The sequence below is a fragment of the Schistocerca serialis genome, chromosome 9, assembly GCF_023864345.2.
Source record: "Schistocerca serialis cubense isolate TAMUIC-IGC-003099 chromosome 9, iqSchSeri2.2, whole genome shotgun sequence".
NCBI lineage: Eukaryota > Metazoa > Arthropoda > Insecta > Orthoptera > Acrididae > Schistocerca > Schistocerca serialis.
The window spans coordinates 56,855,287-56,875,557 of record NC_064646.1 but is presented as its reverse complement, the minus strand read 5'-3'; positions in this window follow the sequence as shown (position 1 = coordinate 56,875,557).

The following is a 20,271-nucleotide window of genomic DNA, read 5'->3' as shown; positions in this document are numbered from 1 at the left end:
ATTTCCTTCTAAATCGAGTAACGTTTCTATGGAAACGAAGGGATTTTCTTTTGGGATACGACAATCTCATTTCCGATCCACTAATCCTTCTTTACTGCATCCCTCACTCCCACACATTGACGAATTCACACAGAAATTGCGTCGCTATGAAATATTATGTGTTCTAAGACATTTCCTTCTAAATTGATTAACGTTTCTATGGAAACGACAGGATTTTCCTTTCGGATACGACAATCTCATTTTTGATCCACTAATCCTTCTTTACTGCATCCCTCACTCCCACTCATTTACGAATTCACACGGAAATTGAGTCGCTATGAAATACTATGTGTTCTATGACATTTCCTTCTAAATCCAGTAACGTTCCTATGGAAACGACAGGATTTTCTTTTCGGATACGACAATCACATTTCCGATCCACTAATCCTTCTTTACTGCATCCCTCACTCCCACACATTGACGAATTCACACGGAAATTGCGTCGCTATGAAATACTATGTGCTCTAAGACATTTCCTTCTAAATCGAGTAACGTTTCTATGGAAACGACAGGATTTTCTTTTGGGATACGACAATCACATTTCCGATCCACTAATCCTTCTTTACTGCATCCCTCACTCCCACACATTGACGAATTCACACGGTAACTGCGTCGCTATGAAATACTATGTGCTCCAAGACATTTCCTTCTAAATCGAGTAACGTTTCTATGGAAACGACAGGATTTTCTTTTGGGATACGACAAACACATTTCCGATCCACTAATCCTTCTTTACTGCATCCCTCACTCCCACTCATTGACCAATTCACACAAAAATTGCGTCGCTATGAAATACTATGGGTTCTATGACTTCTCCTTCTAAATCCAGTAACGTTTCTATGGAAACGACAGGATTTTCTTTTGGGATACGACAATCTCATTTCCGATCCACTAATCCTTCTTTACTGCATCCCTCCCTCCCACACATTGACAAATTCATACGGAAATTGCGTCGCTATGAAATACTATGTGTTCTATGACTTCTCCTTCTAAATCGAGTAACGTTTCTATGGAAACGACAGGATTTTCTTTTGGGATACGACAATCTCATTTCCGATCCACTAATCCTTCTTTACTGCATCACTCACTCCCACACTGACGAAATCACACGGAAATTGCGTCGCTATGAAATACTATGGGTTCTATGACTTCTCCTTCTAAATCGACTAACGTTTCTATGGAAACGACAGGATTTTCTTTTGGGATACAGCAATCTCATTTCCGATCCACTAATCCTTCATTACTGCATCTCTCACTCCCACTCATTGACGAATTCACATGGAAATTGCGTCGCTATGAAATTCTATGTGTTCTAAGACATTTCCCTCTAAATCGAGCCACGTTTCTATGGAAACGACAGGATTTTCTTTTGGGATACGACAATCACATTTCCGATCCACTAATCCTTCTTTACTGCATCCCTCCCTCCCACACATTGACAAATTCATACGGAAATTGCGTCGCTATGAAATACTATGTGTTCTAAGACATTTCCTTCTAAATCGAGTAACGTTTCTATGGAAACGACAGGATTTTCTTTTGGGATACGACAATCTCATTTCCGATCCACTAATCCTTCTTTACTGCATCCCTCACTCCCACACATTGACGAATTCACACAGAAATTGCGTCGCTATGAAATACTATGTGTTCTAAGACATTTCCTTCTAAATTGAGTAACGTTTCTATGGAAACGACAGGATTTTCTTTTGGGATACGACAATCTCATTTCTGATCCACTAATCCTTCTTTACTGCATCCCTCACTCCCACTCATTTACGAATTCACACGGAACTTGCGTCGCTATGAAATACTATGTGTTCTAAGACATTTCCTTCGAAATCGAGTAACGTTTCTATGGAAACGACAGGATTTTCTTTTGGGATACGACAATCACATTTCCGATCCACTAATCCATCTTTACTGCATCCCTCACTCCCACACATTGACGAATTCACACGGAAATTGCGTCGCTATTAAATACTATGGGTTCTATGACTTCTCCTTCTAAATCGAGTAACGTTTCTATGGAAACGACAGGATTTTCTTTTGGGATACGGCAATCTCATTTCCGATCCACTAATCCTTCTTTACTGCATCCCTCACTCCCACTCATTGACGAATTCACACGGAAATTGCTTCGCTATGAAATACTATGTGTTCCAAGACATTTCCTTCTAAATCGAGTAACGTTTCTATGGAAACTACATGATTTTCTTTTGGGATACGACTATCACATTTCCGATCCACTAATCCTTCTTTACTGCATCCCTCACTCCCACACATTGACGAATTCACATGGAAATTGCGTCGCTATGAAATTCTATGTGTCCTAAGACATTTCCCTCTAAATCGAGCCACGTTTCTATGGAAACGACAGGATTTTATTTTGGGATACGACAATCACATTTCCGATCCACTAATCCTTCTTTACTGCATCCCTCCCTCCCACACATTGACAAATTCATACGGAAATTGCGTCGCTATGAAATACTATGTGTTCTAAGACATTTCCTTCTAAATCGAGTAACGTTTCTATGGAAACGACAGGATTTTCTTTTGGGATACGACAATCTCATTTCCGATCCACTAATCCTTCTTTACTGCATCCCTCACCCCCACACATTGTCGAATTCACACAGAAATTGCGTCGCTATGAAATACTATGTGTTCTAAGGCATTTCCTTCTAAATTGAGTAACGTTTCTATGGAAACGACAGGATTTTCTTTTGGGATACGACAATCTCTTTTCAGATCCACTAATCCTTCTTTACTGCATCCCTCACTCCCACTCATTTACGAATTCACACGGAACTTGCGTCGCTATGAAATACTATGTGTTCTAAGACATTTCCTTCTAAATCGAGTAACGTTTCTATGGAAACGACAGGATTTTTTTTTGGGATACGGCAATCACATTTCCGATCCACTAATCCATCTTTACTGCATCCCTCACTCCCACACATTGACGAATTCACACGGAAATTGCGTCGCTATTAAATACTATGTGTTCTTTGACTTCTCCTTCTAAATCGAGTAACGTTTCTATGGAAACGACAGGATTTTCTTTTGGGATACGACAATCTCATTTCCGATCCACTAATCCTTCTTTACTGCTTCCCTCACTCCTACACTGACGAATTCACACGGAAATTGCGTCGCTATGAAATACTATGGGTTCTATGACTTCTCCTTCTAAATCGAGTAACGTTTCTATGGAAACGACAGGATTTTCTTTTGGGATACGGCAATCTCATATCCGATCCACTAATCCTTCTTTACTGCATCCCTCACTCCCACACATTGACGAATTCACACGGAAATTGCTTCGCTATGAAATACTATGTGTTCCAAGACATTTCCTTCTAAATCGAGTAACGTTTCTATGGAAACGACAGGATTTTCTTTTGGGATAAGACAATCACATTTCCGATCCACTAATCCTTCTTTACTGCATCCCTCACTCCCACACATTGACGAATTCACATGGAAATAGCGTCGCTATGAAATTCTATGTGTTCTAAGACATTTCCTTCTAAATCGAGCAACGTTTCTATGGAAACGACAGGATTTTCTTTTGGGATACGACAATCACATTTCCGATCCACTAATCCTTCTTTACTGCATCCCTCCCTCCCACACATTGACAAATTCACACGGAAATTGCGTCGCTATGAAATACTATTTGTTCGAAGACATTTCCTTCTAAATCGAGTAACGTTTCTATGGAAACGACAGGATTTTCTTTTGGGATACGACAATCTCATTTCCGATCCACTAATCCTTCTTTACTGCATCCCTCACTCCCACACATTGACGAATTCACACAGATATTGCGTCGCTATGAAATACTATGTGTTGTAAGACATTTCCTTCTAAATTGACTAACGTTTCTATGGAAACGACAGGATTTTCCTTTCGGATACGACAATCTCATTTCTGATCCACTAATCCTTCTTTACTGCATCCCTCACTCCCACTCATTTACGAATTCACACGGAAATTGCGTCGCTATGAAATACTATGTGTTCTATGACATTACCTTCTAAATCGAGTAACGTTCCTATGGAAACGACAGGATTTTCTTTTCGGATACGACAATCACATTTCCGATCCACAAATCCTTCTTTACTGCATCCCTCACTCCCACTCATTGACGAATTCACACGGAAATTGCTTCGCTATGAAATACTATGTGTTCCAAGACATTTCCTTCTAAATCGAGTAACGTTTCTATGGAAACTACAGGATTTTCTTTTGGGATACGACAATCACATTTCCGATCCACTAATCCTTCTTTACTGCATCCCTCACTCCCACACATTGACGAATTCACATGGAAATTGCGTCGCTATGAAATTCTATGTGTTCTAAGACATTTCCCTCTAAATCGAGCCACGTTTCTATGGAAACGACAGGATTTTCTTTTGGGATACGACAATCACATTTCCGATCCACTAATCCTTCTTTACTGCATCCCTCCCTCCCACACATTGACAAATTCATACGGAAATTGCGTCGCTATGAAATACTATGTGTTCTAAGACATTTCCTTCTAAATCGAGTAACGTTTCTATGGAAACGACAGGATTTTCTTTTGGGATACGACAATCTCATTTCCGATCCACTAATCCTTCTTTACTGCATCCCTCACTCCCACACATTGACGAATTCACAAAGAAATTGCGTCACTATGAAATACTATGTGTTCTAAGATATTTCCTTCTAAATTGAGTAACGTTTCAATGGAAACGACAGGATTTTCTTTTGGGATACGACAATCTCATTTCAGATCCACTAATCCTTCTTTACTGCATCCCTCACTCCCACTCATTTACGAATTCACACGGAACTTGCGTCGCTATGAAATACTATGTGTTCTAAGACATTTCCTTCGAAATCGAGTAACGTTTCTATGGAAACGACAGGATTTTCTTTTGGGATACGACAATCACATTTCCGATCCACTAATCCTTCTTTACTGCATCCCTCACTCCCACACATTGACGAATTCACACGGAAATTGCGTCGCTATTAAATACTATGTGTTCTTTGACTTCTCCTTCTAAATCGAGTAACGTATCTATGGAAACGACAGGATTTTCTTTTGGGATACGACAATCTCATTTCCGATCCACTAATCCTTCTTTACTGCTTCCCTCACTCCTACACTGACGAATTCACACGGAAATTGCGTCGCTATGAAATACTACGGGTTCTATGACTTCTCCTTCTAAATCGAGTAACGTTTCTATGGAAACGACAGGATTTTCTTTTGGGATACGGCAATCTCATATCCGATCCACTAATCCTTCTTTACTGCATCCCTCACTCCCACACATTGACGAATTCACACGGAAATTGCTTCGCTATGAAATACTATGTGTTCCAAGACATTTCCTTCTAAATCGAGTAACGTTTCTATGGAAACGACAGGATTTTCTTTTGGGATAAGACAATCACATTTCCGATCCACTAATCCTTCTTTACTGCATCCCTCCCTCCCACACATTGACAAATTCACACGGAAATTGCGTGGCCATGAAATACTATTTGTTCTAAGACATTTCCTTCTAAATCGAGTAACGTTTCTATGGAAACGACAGGATTTTCTTTTGGGATACGACAATCTCATTTCCGATCCACTAATCCTTCTTTACTGCATCCCTCACTCCCACACATTGACGAATTCACACAGAAATTGCGTCGCTATGAAATACTATGTATGTAAGACATTTCCTTCTAAATTGACTAACGTTTCTATGGAAACGACAGGATTTTCCTTTCGGATACGACAATCTCATTTCTGATCCACTAATCCTTCTTTACTGCATCCCTCACTCCCACTCATTTACGAATTCACACGGAAATTGCGTCGCTATGAAATACTATGTGTTCTATGACATTACCTTCTAAATCGAGTAACGTTCCTATGGAAACGACAGGATTTTCTTTTCGGATACGACAATCACATTTCCGATCCACAAATCCTTCTTTACTGCATCCCTCACTCCCACTCATTGACGAATTCACACGGAAATTGCTTCGCTATGAAATACTATGTGTTCCAAGACATTTCCTTCTAAATCGAGTAACGTTTCTATGGAAACTACAGGATTTTCTTTTGGGATACGACAATCACATTTCCGATCCACTAATCCTTCTTTACTGCATCCCTCACTCCCACACATTGACGAATTCACATGGAAATTGCGTCGCTATGAAATTCTATGTGTTCTAAGACATTTCCCTCTAAATCGAGCCACGTTTCTATGGAAACGACAGGATTTTCTTTTGGGATACGACAATCACATTTCCGATCCACTAATCCTTCTTTACTGCATCCCTCCCTCCCACACATTGACAAATTCATACGGAAATTGCGTCGCTATGAAATACTATGTGTTCTAAGACATTTCCTTCTAAATCGAGTAACGTTTCTATGGAAACGACAGGATTTTCTTTTGGGATACGACAATCTCATTTCCGATCCACTAATCCTTCTTTACTGCATCCCTCACTCCCACACATTGACGAATTCACAAAGAAATTGCGTCACTATGAAATACTATGTGTTCTAAGATATTTCCTTCTAAATTGAGTAACGTTTCAATGGAAACGACAGGATTTTCTTTTGGGATACGACAATCTCATTTCAGATCCACTAATCCTTCTTTACTGCATCCCTCACTCCCACTCATTTACGAATTCACACGGAACTTGCGTCGCTATGAAATACTATGTGTTCTAAGACATTTCCTTCGAAATCGAGTAACGTTTCTATGGAAACGACAGGATTTTCTTTTGGGATACGACAATCACATTTCCGATCCACTAATCCTTCTTTACTGCATCCCTCACTCCCACACATTGACGAATTCACACGGAAATTGCGTCGCTATTAAATACTATGTGTTCTTTGACTTCTCCTTCTAAATCGAGTAACGTATCTATGGAAACGACAGGATTTTCTTTTGGGATACGACAATCTCATTTCCGATCCACTAATCCTTCTTTACTGCTTCCCTCACTCCTACACTGACGAATTCACACGGAAATTGCGTCGCTATGAAATACTACGGGTTCTATGACTTCTCCTTCTAAATCGAGTAACGTTTCTATGGAAACGACAGGATTTTCTTTTGGGATACGGCAATCTCATATCCGATCCACTAATCCTTCTTTACTGCATCCCTCACTCCCACACATTGACGAATTCACACGGAAATTGCTTCGCTATGAAATACTATGTGTTCCAAGACATTTCCTTCTAAATCGAGTAACGTTTCTATGGAAACGACAGGATTTTCTTTTGGGATAAGACAATCACATTTCCGATCCACTAATCCTTCTTTACTGCATCCCTCCCTCCCACACATTGACAAATTCACACGGAAATTGCGTGGCCATGAAATACTATTTGTTCTAAGACATTTCCTTCTAAATCGAGTAACGTTTCTATGGAAACGACAGGATTTTCTTTTGGGATACGACAATCTCATTTCCGATCCACTAATCCTTCTTTACTGCATCCCTCACTCCCACACATTGACGAATTCACACAGAAATTGCGTCGCTATGAAATACTATGTATGTAAGACATTTCCTTCTAAATTGACTAACGTTTCTATGGAAACGACAGGATTTTCCTTTCGGATACGACAATCTCATTTCTGATCCACTAATCCTTCTTTACTGCATCCTTCACTCCCACTCATTTACGAATTCACACGGAAATTGCGTCGCTATGAAATACTATGTGTTCTATGACATTACCTTCTAAATCGAGTAACGTTCCTATGGAAACGACAGGATTTTCTTTTCGGATACGACAATCACATTTCCGATCCACAAATCCTTCTTTACTGCATCCCTCACTCCCACTCATTGACGAATTCACACGGAAATTGCTTCGCTATGAAATACTATGTGTTCCAAGACATTTCCTTCTAAATCGAGTAACGTTTCTATGGAAACTACAGGATTTTCTTTTGGGATACGACAATCACATTTCCGATCCACTAATCCTTCTTTACTGCATCCCTCACTCCCACACATTGACGAATTCACATGGAAATTGCGTCGCTATGAAATTCTATGTGTTCTAAGACATTTCCCTCTAAATCGAGCCACGTTTCTATGGAAACGACAGGATTTTCTTTTGGGATACGACAATCACATTTCCGATCCACTAATCCTTCTTTACTGCATCCCTCACTCCCACACATTGACGAATTCACACAGAAATTGCGTCGCTATGAAATACTATGTGTTCTAAGACATTTCCTTCTAAATTGACTAACGTTTCTATGGAAACGACAGGATTTTCCTTTCGGATACGACAATCTCATTTCTGATCCACTAATCCTTCTTTACTGCATCCCTCACTCCCACTCATTTACGAATTCACACGGAAATTGCGTCGCTATGAAATACTATGTGTTCTATGACATTACCTTCTAAATCGAGTAACGTTCCTATGGAAACGACAGGATTTTCTTTTCGGATACGACAATCACATTTCCGATCCACAAATCCTTCTTTACTGCATCCCTCACTCCCACACATTGACGAATTCACACGGAAATTGCGACGCTATGAAATACTATGGGTTCTATGACTTCTCCTTCAAAATCGAGTAACGTTTCTATGGAAACGACAGGATTTTCTTTTGGGATACGACAATCTCATTTCCGATCCACTCATCCTTCTTTACTGCATCCCTCACTCCCACTCATTGACGAATTCACACGGAAATTGCGTCGCTATGAAATACTATGTGTTCTAAGACATTTCCTTCTAAATCGAGTAACTTTCCTATGGGAACGACAGGATTTTTTTTTGGGATACGACAATCTCATTTCCTATCCACTAATCCTTCTTTACTGCATCCCTCACTCCCACTCATTGACAAAATCACACGGAAATTGCGTCGCTATGAAATACGATGTGTTCTAAGGCAATTCCTTCGAAATCGAGTAACGTTTCTATGGAAACGACAGGATTTTCCTTTGGGATACGACAATCACATTTCCGATCCACTAATCCTTCTTTACTGCATCCCTCACTCCCACACATTGACGAATTCACACGGAAATTGCGTCGCTATTAAATACTATGTGTTCTATGACTTCTCCTTCTAAATCGAGTAACGTTTCTATGGAAACGACAGGATTATCTTTTGCGATACGACCATCTCATTTCCGATCCACTAATCCTTCTTTACTGCATCCCTCACTCCCACACATTGACGAATTCACACGGAAATTGCGCCGCTATGAAATACTATGTGTTCTAAGACATTTCCTTCTAAATCGGGTAACGTTTCTATGGAAACGACAGGATTTTCTTTTGGGGTACGACAATCTCATTTCCGATCCACTAATCCTTCTTTACTGCATCCCACACTCCCACACATTGACGAATTCACACGGAAATTGCGTCGCTATGAAATACTATGTGTTCCAAGACATTTCCTTCTAAATCGAGGAGCGATTCTACGGAAACGACAGGATTTTCTTTTGGGATACGACAATCACATTTCCGATCCACTAATCCTTCTTTCCTGCATCCCTCACTCCAACACATTGACGAATTCACATGGAAATTGCGTCGCTATGAAATACTACGTGTTCTAAGACATTTCCTTCTAAATCGAGCAACGTTACTATGGAAACGACAGGATTTTCTTTTGGGATACGACAATCACATTTCCGATCCACTAATCCTTATTTACTGCATCCCTCATGCCACACATTGACGAATTCACACGGAAATTGCGTCGCTATGAAATACTATGTGTTCTAAGACATTTCCTTCTAAATCGAGTAACGTTTCTGTGGAAACGACAGGATTTTCTTTTGGGATAAGACAATCCCATTTGCGATCCACTAAACCTTCTTTACTGATTCCCTCACACCCACACATTGACGAATTCACACGGAAATTGCGTCGCTATGAAATACTATGTGTTCCACGACATTTCCTTCTAAATCGAGTAACGTTTCTATGGAAACGACAGGATTTTCTTTTGGGATACCACAATCACATTTCCGATCCACTAATCCTTCTTTACTGCATCCCTCACTCCCACACATTGACGAATTCACACGGAAATTGCGACGCTATGAAATACTATGGGTTCTATGACTTCTCCTTCTAAATCGAGTAACGTTTCTATGGAAACGACAGGATTTTCTTTTGGGATACGACAATCTCATTTCCGATCCACTAATCCTTCTTTACTGCATCCCTCACTCCCACTCATTGACCAATTCACACGGAAATTGCGTCGCTTTGAAATACTATGGGTTCTATGACTTCTCCTTCTAAATCCAGTAACGTTTCAATGGAAACGACAGGATTTTCTTTTGGGATACGACAATCTCATTTCCGATCCACTAATCGTTCTTTACTGCATCCCTCACTCCCACTCATTGACGAATTCACACGGAAATTGCGTCGCTATGAAATACTATGTGTTCTAAGACATTTCCTTCTAAATCGAGTAACTTTTCTATGGGAAGAACAGGATTTTTTTTTGGGATACGACAATCTCATTTCCGATCCACTAATCCTTCTTTACTGCATCCCTCACTCCCACTCATTGACAAATTCACACGGAAATTGCGTCGCTATGAAATACTATGTGTTCTAAGACATTTCCATCGAAATCGAGTAACGTTTCTATGGAAACGACAGGATTTTCCTTTGGGATACGACAATTACATTTCCGATCCACTAATCCTTCTTTACTGCATCCCTCCCTCCCACACATTGACAAATTCACACGGAAATTGCGTCGCTATGAAATACTATGTGTTCTAAGACATTTCCTTCTAAATCGAGTAACGTTTCTATGGAAACGACAGGATTTTCTTTTGGGATACGACAATCCCATTTCCGATCCACTAATCCTTCTTTACTGCATCCCTCACTCCCACACATTGACGAATTCACACAGAAATTGCGTCGCTATGAAATACTATGTGTTCTAAGACATTTCCTTCCAAATTGAGTAACGTTTCTATGCAAACAACAGGATTTTCTTTTGGGATACGACAATCACATTTCTGATCCACTAATCCTTCTTTACTGCATCCCTCACTCCAACACATTGACGAATTCACACGGAAATTGCGTCGCTATGAAATACTATGTGTTCTCAGACATTTCCTTCTAAATCGAGTAACGTTCCTATGGAAACGACAGGATTTTCTTTTGGGATACGACAATCACATTTCCGATCCACTAATCCTTCTTTACTGCATCCCTCACTCCCACACATTGACGAATTCACACGGAAATTGCGTCGCTATGAAATACTATGTGTTCTAAGACATTTCCTTCTAAATCGAGTAACGTTTCTATGGAAACGACAGGATTTTCTTTTGGGGTACCACAATCACATTTCCGATCCACTAATCCTTCTTTACTGCATCCCTCACTCCCACACAATGACGAATTCACAGGGAAATTGCGACGCTATGAAATACAATGGGTTCTATGACTTCTCCTTCTAAATCGAGTAACGTTTCTATGGAAACGACAGGATTTTCTTTTGGGATACGACAATCTCATTTCCGATCCACTAATCCTTCTTTACTGCATCCCTCACTCCCACACATTGACCAATTCACACGGAAATTGCGTCGCTATGAAATACTATGTGTTCTAAGACATTTCCTTCTAAATCGAGTAACGTTTCTGTGGAAACGACAGGATTTTCTGTTGGGATAAGACAATCCCATTTGCGATCCACTAATCTTTCTTTACTGATTCCCTCACTCCCACACATTGACGAATTCACACGGAAATTTCGTCGCTATGAAATACTATGTGTTCTAAGACATTTCCTTCTAAATCGAGTAACGTTTCTATGGAAACGACAGGATTTTCCTTTGGGATACGACAATCACATTTCCGATCCACTTATCCTTCTTTACTGCATCCCTCACTCCCACACATTGACGAATTCACACGGAAATTGCGTCGCTATGAAATAGTATGTGTTCTCAGACATTTCCTTCTAAATCGAGTAACGTTTCTATGGAAACGACAGGATTTTCTTTTGGGATACGACAATCTCATTTCCGATCCACTAATCCTTCTTTACTGCATCCCTCACTCCCACTCATTGACGAATTCACACGGAAATGGCGTCGCTATGAAATACTATGTGTTCTAAGACATTTCCTTCTTAATCGAGTAACGTTTCTATGGGAACGACAGGATTTTCTTTTGGGATACGACAATCTCATTTCCGATCCACTAATCCTTCCCTACTGCATCCCTCACTCCCACACATTAACGAATTCACACGGAAATTGCGTCGCTATGAAATACTATGTGTTGTAACACATTTCCTTCTAAATCGAGTAACGTTTCTATGTAAACGACAGGATTTTCTTATGGGATACGACAATCTCATTTCCGATCCACTAATCCTTCTTTACTGCATCCCTCACTCCTACACATTGACCAATTCACACGGAAATTGCGTCGCTATGAAATACTATGGGTTCTATGACTTCTCCTTCTAAATCCAGTAACGTTTCAATGGAAACGACAGGATTTTCTTTTGGGATACGACAATCTCATTTCCGATCCACTAATCGTTCTTTACTGCATCCCTCACTCCCACTCATTGACGAATTCACACGGAAATTGCGTCGCTATGAAATACTATGTGTTCTAAGACATTTCCTTCTAAATCGAGTAACTTTTCTATGGGAAGAACAGGATTTTTTTTTGGGATACGACAATCTTATTTCCGATCCACTAATCCTTCTTTACTGCATCCCTCACTCCCACTCATTGACAAATTCACACGGAAATTGCGTCGCTATGAAATACTATGTGTTCTAAGACATTTCCATCGAAATCGAAAAACGTTTCTATGGAAACGACAGGATTTTCCTTTGGGATACGACAATTACATTTCCGATCCACTAATCCTTCTTTACTGCATCCCTCCCTCCCACACATTGACAAATTCACACGGAAATTGCGTCGCTATGAAATACTATGTGTTATAAGACATTTCCTTCTAAATCGAGTAACGTTTCTATGGAAACGACAGGATTTTCTTTTGGGATACGACAATCCCATTTCCGATCCACTAATCCTTCTTTACTGCATCCCTCACTCCCACACATTGACGAATTCACACAGAAATTGCGTCGCTATGAAATACTATGTGTTCTAAGACATTTCCTTCCAAATTGAGTAACGTTTCTATGCAAACAACAGGATTTTCTTTTGGGATACGACAATCACATTTCTGATCCACTAATCCTTCTTTACTGCATCCCTCACTCCAACACATTGACGAATTCACACGGAAATTGCGTCGCTATGAAATACTATGTGTTCTCAGACATTTCCTTCTAAATCGAGTAACGTTCCTATGGAAACGACAGGATTTTCTTTTGGGATACGACAATCACATTTCCGATCCACTAATCCTTCTTTACTGCATCCCTCACTCCCACACATTGACGAATTCACACGGAAATTGCGTCGCTATGAAATACTATGTGTTCTAAGACATTTCCTTCTAAATCGAGTAACGTTTCTATGGAAACGACAGGATTTTCTTTTGGGGTACCACAATCACATTTCCGATCCACTAATCATTCTTTACTGCATCCCTCACTCCCACACAATGACGAATTCACAGGGAAATTGCGACGCTATGAAATACAATGGGTTCTATGACTTCTCCTTCTAAATCGAGTAACGTTTCTATGGAAACGACAGGATTTTCTTTTGGGATACGACAATCTCATTTCCGATCCACTAATCCATCTTTACTGCATCCCTCACTCCCACACATTGACCAATTCACACGGAAATTGCGTCGCTATGAAATACTATGTGTTCTAAGACATTTCCTTCTAAATCGAGTAACGTTTCTGTGGAAACGACAGGATTTTCTGTTGGGATAAGACAATCCCATTTGCGATCCACTAATCCTTATTTACTGATTCCCTCACTCCCACACATTGACGAATTCACACGGAAATTTCGTCGCTATGAAATACTATGTGTTCTAAGACATTTCCTTCTAAATCGAGTAACGTTTCTATGGAAACGACAGGATTTTCCTTTGGGATACGACAATCACATTTCCGATCCACTTATCCTTCTTTACTGCATCCCTCACTCCCACACATTGACGAATTCACACGGAAATTGCGTCGCTATGAAATAGTATGTGTTCTCAGACATTTCCTTCTAAATCGAGTAACGTTTCTATGGAAACGACAGGATTTTCTTTTATGATACGACAATCTCATTTCCGATCCACTAATCCTTCTTTACTGCATCCCTCACTCCCACTCATTGACGAATTCACACGGAAATGGCGTCGCTATGAAATACTATGTGTTCTAAGACATTTCCTTCTTAATCGAGTAACGTTTCTATGGGAACGACAGGATTTTCTTTTGGGATACGACAATCTCATTTCCGATCCACTAATCCTTCCCTACTGCATCCCTCACTCCCACACATTAACGAATTCACACGGAAATTGCGTCGCTATGAAATACTATGTGTTGTAACACATTTCCTTCTAAATCGAGTAACGTTTCTATGTAAACGACAGGATTTTCTTATGGGATACGACAATCTCATTTCCGATCCACTAATCCTTCTTTACTGCATCCCTCACTCCTACACATTGACCAATTCACACGGAAATTGCGTCGCTATGAACTACTATGGGTTCTATGACTTCTCCTTCTAAATCGAGTAACGTTTCTATGGAAACGACAGGATTTTCTTTTGGGATACGACAATCTCATTTCCGATCCACTAATCCTTCTTTACTGCATCCCTCACTCCCACTCATTGACCAATTCACACGGAAATTGCGTCGCTATGAAATACTATGTGTTCTAAGACATTTCCTTCTAAATCGAGTAACTTTTCTATGGGAAGAACAGGATTTTTTTTTGGGATACGACAATCTCATTTCCGATCCACTAATCCTTCTTTACTGCATCCCTCACTCCCACACATTGACGAATTCACACGGAAATTGCGACGCTATGAAATACTATGGGTTCTATGACTTCTCCTTCTAAATCGAGTATCGTTTCTATGGAAACGACAGGATTTTCTTTTGGGATACGACAATCTCATTTCCGATCCACTAATCCTTCTTTACTGCATCCCTCACTCCCACTCATTGACCAATTCACACAAAAATTGCGTCGCTATGAAATACTATGGGTTCTATGACTTCTCCTTCTAAATCCAGTAACGTTTCTATGGAAACGACAGGATTTTCTTTTGGGATACGACAATCTCATTTCCGATCCACTAATCCTTCTTTACTGCATCCCTCCCTCCCACACATTGACAAATTCATACGGAAATTGCGTCGCTATGAAATACTATGTGTTCTATGACTTCTCCTTCTAAATCGAGTAACGTTTCTATGGAAACGACAGGATTTTCTTTTGGGATACGACAATCTCATTTCCGATCCACTAATCCTTCTTTACTGCATCACTCACTCCCACACTGACGAAATCACACGGAAATTGCGTCGCTATGAAATACTATGGGTTCTATGACTTCTCCTTCTAAATCGAGTAACGTTTCTATGGAAACGACAGGATTTTTTTTTGGGATACGGCAATCTCATTTCCGATCCACTAATCCTTCTTTACTGCATCCCTCACTCCCACTCATTGACGAATTCACATGGAAATTGCGTCGCTATGAAATTCTATGTGTTCTAAGACATTTCCCTCTAAATCGAGCCACGTTTCTATGGAAACGACAGGATTTTCTTTTGGGATACGACAATCACATTTCCGATCCACTAATCCTTCTTTACTGCATCCCTCCCTCCCACACATTGCCAAATTCATACGGAAATTGCGTCGCTATGAAATACTATGTGTTCTAAGACATTTCCTTCTAAATCGAGTAACGTTTCTATGGAAACGACAGGATTTTCTTTTGGGATACGACAATCTCATTTCCGATCCACTAATCCTTCTTTACTGCATCCCTCACTCCCACACATTGACGAATTCACACGGAAATTGCGTCGCTATTAAATACTATGTGTTCTATGACTTCTCCTTCTAAATCGAGTAACGTTTCTATGGAAACGACAGGATTTTCTTTTGGGATACGACAATCTCATTTCTGATCCACTAATCCTTCTTTACTGCATCCCTCACTCCCACTCATTTACGAATTCACACGGAACTTGCGTCGCTATGAAATACTATGTGTTCTAAGACATTTCCTTCGAAATCGAGTAACGTTTCTATGGAAACGACAGGATTTTCTTTTGGGATACGACAATCACATTTCCGATCCACTAATCCTTCTTTACTGCATCCCTCACTCCCACACATTGACGAATTCACACGGAAATTGCGTCGCTATTAAATACTATGTGTTCTATGACTTCTCCTTCTAAATAGAGTAACGTTTCTATGGAAACGACAGGATTTTCTTTTGGGATACGACAATCTCATTTCCGATCCACTAATCCGTCTTTACTGCATCCCTCACTCCCACACTGACGAATTCACACGGAAATTGCGTCGCTATGAAATACTATGGGTTCTATGACTTCTCCTTCTAAATCGAGTAACGTTTCTATGGAAACGACAGGATTTTCTTTTGGGATACGGCAATCTCATTTCCGATCCACTAATCCTTCTTTACTGCATCCCTCACTCCCACACATTGACGAATTCACACGGAAATTGCTTCGCTATGAAATACTATGTGTTCAAAGACATTTCCTTCTAAATCGAGTAACGTTTCTATGGAAACGACAGGATTTTCTTTTGGGATACGACAATCTCATTTCCGATCCACTAATCCTTCTTTACTGCATCCCTCACACCCACACTGACGAATTCACACGGAAATTGCGTCGCTATGAAATACTATGGGTTCTATGACTTCTCCTTCTAAATCGAGTAACGTTTCTATGGAATCGACAGGATTTTCTTTTGGGATACGGCAATCTCATTTCCGATCCACTAATCCTTCTTTACTGCATCCCTCACTCCCACTCATTGACGAATTCACGCGGAAATTGCTTCGCTATGAAATACTATGTGTTCCAAGACATTTCCTTCTAAATCGAGTAACGTTTCTATGGAAACTACAGGATTTTCTTTTGGGATATGACAATCACATTTCCGATCCACTAATCCTTCTTTACTGCATCCCTCACTCCCACACATTGACGAATTCACATGGAAAATGCGTCGCTATGAAATTCTATGTGTTCTAAGACATTTCCCTCTAAATCGAGCCACGTTTCTATGGAAACAACAGGATTTTCTTTTGGGATACGACAATCACATTTCCGATCCACTAATCCTTCTTTACTGCATCCCTCCCTCCCACACATTGACAAATTCATACGGAAATTGCGTCGCTATGAAATACTATGTGTTCTAAGACATTTCCTTCTAAATCGAGTAACGTTTCTATGGAAACGACAGGATTTTCTTTCGGGATACGACAATCTCATTTCCGATCCACTAATCCTTCTTTACTGTATCCCTCACTCCCACTCATTGACCAATTCACACTGAAATTGCGTCGCTATGAAATACTATGGGTTCTATGAATTCTCCTTCTAAATCGAGTAACGTTTCTATGGAAACGACAGGATTTTCTTTTGGGATACGACAATCTCATTTCCGATCCACTAATCCTTCTTTACTGCATCACTCACTCCCACACTGACGAAATCACACGGAAATTGCGTCGCTATGAAATACTATGGGTTCTATGACTTCTCCTTCTAAATCGAGTAACGTTTCTATGGAAACGACAGGATTTTCTTTTGGGATACGGCAATCTCATTTCCGATCCACTAATCCTTCTTTACTGCATCCCTCACTCCCACTCATTGACGAATTCACACGGAAATTGCTTCGCTATGAAATACTATGTGTTCCAAGACATTTCCTTCTAAATCGAGTAACGTTTCTATGGAAACGACAGGATTTTCTTTTGGGATACGACAATCACATTTCCGATCCACTAATCCTTCTTTACTGCATCCCTCTCTCCCACACATTGACGAATTCACATGGAAATTGCGTCGCTATGAAATTCTATGTGTTCTAAGACATTTCCCTCTAAATGGAGCCACGTTTCTATGGAAACGACAGGATTTCCTTTTGGGATACGACAATCACATTTCCGATCCACTAATCCTTCTTTACTGCATCCCTCCCTCCCACACATTGACAAATTCATACGGAAATTGCGTCGCTCTGAAATACTATGTGTTCTAAGACATTTCCTTCTAAATCGAGTAACGTTTCTATGGAAACGACAGGATTTTCTTTTGGGATACGACAATCTCATTTCCGATCCACCAATCCTTCTTTACTGCATCCCTCACTCCCACACATTGACGAATTCACACAGAAATTGCGTCGCTATGAAATACATTGTGTTCTAAGTAATTTCCTTCTAAATTGAGTAACGTTTCTATGGAAACGACAGGATTTTCTTTTGGGATACGACAATCTCATTTCTGATCCACTAATCCTTCTTTACTGCATCCCTCACTCCCACTCATTTACGAATTCACACGGAACTTGCGTCGCTATGAAATACTATGTGTTCTAAGACATTTCCTTCGAAATCGAGTAACGTTTCTATGGAAACGACAGGATTTTCTTTTGGGATACGACAATCACATTTCCGATCCACTAATCCTTCTTTACTGCATCCCTCACTCCCACACATTGACGAATTCACACGGAAATTGCGTCGCTATTAAATACTATGTGTTCTATGACTTCTCCTTCTAAATCGAGTAACGTTTCTATGGAAACGACAGGATTTTCTTTTGGGATACGACAATCTCATTTCCGATCCACTAATCCTTCTTTACTGCATCCCTCACTCCCACACTGACGAATTCACACGGAAATTGCGTCGCTATGAAATACTATGGGTTCTATGACTTCTCCTTCTAAATCGAGTAACGTTTCTATGGAAACGACAGGATTTTCTTTTGGGATACGGCAATCTCATTTCCGATCCACTAATCCTTCTTTACTGCATCCCTCACTCCCACTCATTGACGAACTCACACGGAAATTGCTTCGCTATGAAATACTATGTGTTCCAAGACATTTCCTTCTAAATCGAGTAACGTTTCTATGGAAACGACAGGATTTTCTTTTGGGATACGACAATCACATTTCCGATCCACTAATCCTTCTTTACTGCATCCCTCACTCCCACACATTGACGAATTCACATGGAAATTGCGTCGCTATGAAATTCTATGTGTTCTAAGACATTTCCCTCTAAATGGAGCCACGTTTCTATGGAAACGACAGGATTTCCTTTTGGGATACGACAATCACATTTCCGATCCACTAATCCTTCTTTACTGCATCCCTCCCTCCCACACATTGACAAATTCATACGGAAATTGCGTCGCTCTGAAATACTATGTGTTCTAAGACATTTCCTTCTAAATCGAGTAACGTTTCTATGGAAACGACAGGATTTTCTTTTGGGATACGACAATCTCATTTCCGATCCACCAATCCTTCTTTACTGCATCCCTCACTCCCACACATTGACGAATTCACACAGAAATTGCGTCGCTATGAAATACATTGTGTTCTAAGTAATTTCCTTCTAAATTGAGTAACGTTTCTATGGAAACGACAGGATTTTCTTTTGGGATACGACAATCTCATTTCTGATCCACTAATCCTTCTTTACTGCATCCCTCACTCCCACTCATTTACGAATTCACACGGAACTTGCGTCGCTATGAAATACTATGTGTTCTAAGACATTTCCTTCGAAATCGAGTAACGTTTCTATGGAAACGACAGGATTTTCTTTTGGGATACGACAATCACATTTCCGATCCACTAATCCTTCTTTACTGCATCCCTCACTCCCACACATTGACGAATTCACACGGAAATTGCGTCGCTATTAAATACTATGTGTTCTATGACTTCTCCTTCTAAATCGAGTAACGTTTCTATGGAAACGACAGGATTTTCTTTTGGGATACGACAATCTCATTTCCGATCCACTAATCCTTCTTTACTGCATCCCTCACTCCCACACTGACGAATTCACACGGAAATTGCGTCGCTATGAAATACTATGGGTTCTATGACTTCTCCTTCTAAATCGAGTAACGTTTCTATGGAAACGACAGGATTTTCTTTTGGGATACGGCAA